Source organism: Moschus berezovskii, chromosome 4 (genome assembly GCF_049115385.1).
Source record: "Moschus berezovskii isolate FMDL1 chromosome 4, NW_MosBer_1.0, whole genome shotgun sequence".
Lineage (NCBI taxonomy): Eukaryota > Metazoa > Chordata > Mammalia > Artiodactyla > Moschidae > Moschus > Moschus berezovskii.
This window is the reverse complement of record NC_142463.1, coordinates 98,046,743-98,049,111: the sequence shown is the minus strand read 5'-3', so window position 1 is coordinate 98,049,111 and position 2,369 is coordinate 98,046,743. Positions and strand designations below refer to the sequence as shown.

The following is a 2,369-nucleotide window of genomic DNA, read 5'->3' as shown; positions in this document are numbered from 1 at the left end:
TTCTATAAAATAGGTATAGTCCACTCTGTTTTACATTTGAAGAATGTAATGTCCAGAGAAATTAAGTAATTTGTCCAAACTTTTCATCAGTCAGGCAGACTGAGATGAAAAATCTCCCACATCAAAATCATCAAATTCCCCACCCCTCAAATACAGGAAGGGTGACTAAATATAGTCAAGAAATGAAAATCCCCAGTTTTCAGAAAGTATGAGAAAATTTCTTAAAGAAAAGGTACAAATGCTGTGGGCTCAGAGGAAATTCACAAAGAAGTACATGGAAGAGAAGAGTTTAAGAGTCTGGCCCAGGGAGGGAAAAAGCAACAGGGAAGTTTAGAATCCACTTAGAACCATAAGTAGAAAATATATGAGAACTGGAAACCCAGGCTTATACAGTAGGTGGGTATGAAGTTCATGGAACCATATGGTTAAAGTTACTCAAAATGAGAAATTAACTTGAAAACTGGAATGAGTCCAGGGAAATCACAGGTTTCCTGCAGAATAGTTTAGAGAAGCATTTCCACATCCTCAAACATACTGAACTCCAGTAGAAAGTATTTTGTGCCTGAAAATAATGTTAAAGTATAATTGTAAATGTCGTGGTTAAATAGACTAGCATTCAGGAGAGACAGTAGACCCTACAAGAAAAGAAATCTGCACACCAAAAATGAGATAATATAACAATCTACAGGGAACTATAAATACATCTGAAATGGACACAGATATCTGCTGGGAGGGATTGGGGCCAGGAGGAGAAGGGGACGACAGAGAATGAGATGGCTGGATGGCATCACTGACTCGAAGGACGTGAGTCTGTGTGAACTCCGGGAATTGGTGATGGACAGGGAGGCCTGGCATGCTGTGATTCATGGGGTCGCAAAGAGTTGGACATGACTGGGTGACTGAACTGAACTGAACTGAACTGAAAGTAGAAACAGAATATCTTTAAAAGAAAGAAAAAAATAATATGAGAAATAAGTAAATAGTTTTCTATAAATGGGAAATATAGTCATTGATATGAAAAGCTGAATGTATGGCTTAAATAACAATTCTACTCTTTATTGTGGCACCTTGGAGGCTATCAGCTGCTTCAGAATGAAGCTGAACGTCTCTCTCCCGGCCACTGGCTGCCAGAAGCTCGTTGAAGTGGATGATGAATGAAAACTTCATACTTTCTATGAGAAGAATTGGACACAGAAGTTGCTGCTGTTGCACTGGCTGAAGAATGGAAGGTTTATGTGATCCAGATCAGTGATGGGAACGATAAGCAGGGTTTCCCCATGAAGCAGGGTGTCTTGACCCACGGCCGAGTTGCCTGCTGCTGAGTAAGGGGCATTCCTGTTACGAACCAAGGAGGACTGGAGAGAGAAAGTGCAGATCTGTACGGGTTGCACTGTGGAGGCCAATCTGAGTGTTCTCAATTTGGTATTGTGAAAAAAGCGGAGAAGGATATTCCTGGACTCACTGATACTACAGTGCCTTGTTGCCTGGATCCCAGAAGAGCTAGCAGAATCTGCAAACGTTTCAATCTCTAAAGAAGATGATGTTCGTCAGTATGTTGTGCGAAAGCCTCTAAAAAAGAAGCTAAGAAACCTAGGACTAAAGCACCCAAGATTCAGTGTCTCGTGACTCCATAGTTTCTGCAATACAAACGTGGGCGGAATTGCTCTGAAGAAACAGCAAACTAAGAAAAATAAAGAAGAGGCTGCAGAATATACTAAACTTTTGGCCAAGAGAATGAAGGAAGCCACAGAAAAACAGCAGGAACAGATTGCCAAGAGATGGAGGCTGTCCTCTCTGACAGCTTCTACTTACTTCTGAGTCCAGTCAAAAATGAGATGTTCTAAGAATAACAAATAGATAAGATCAGACATTAAAAAAAAAAACACCTCATACAGATAAAGGTAAAACCGGTGCTTTAGAAAGCAAATCTAAGGGCATCACACAGAAAATCAGCAGGGAAAGGATAATGGGATAAAGGAAATTAAGAGACAATGAAGAAAGAAGAATTGAAATTTTGTGTTTTTTTTTCAAATTTCAGAAGGAAACAACAGAAACAGTAAAGAGAAAATTTTGGAAAAGACAATGGATATAATTTTCCAGAACTAAAGAAAGATATGATTCCATAGATTGAAGAATCACAGAGTTTTGAACAGCATAAATAGCAATAAATCCACACCTAGATAGATGTAGAGCATTAAAACCCTCAAAAACCTACCAAACAACAGGTTACTTACAAAGGAATGGCAGTAGGAAGGTAGAATTCTCATCAACAGATGCCAGTTTAAAGTGGAATAAACATCTTAAAAGGGCTGAATTCTATCAGCAGCTAAAACATCCTTAAAGATGTGAGCACAGAAATTACATTTTCA

General features: G+C 39.1%; 1 pseudogene; it reads left to right on the top strand.

The window, feature by feature from the left end:
• Window positions 1-1,092: 1,092 nt before the first annotated feature.
• LOC129541188 (small ribosomal subunit protein eS6 pseudogene) lies at window positions 1,093-1,818 on the top strand (annotated as a pseudogene).
• The last annotated feature ends 551 nt before the right edge of the window (window positions 1,819-2,369 follow it).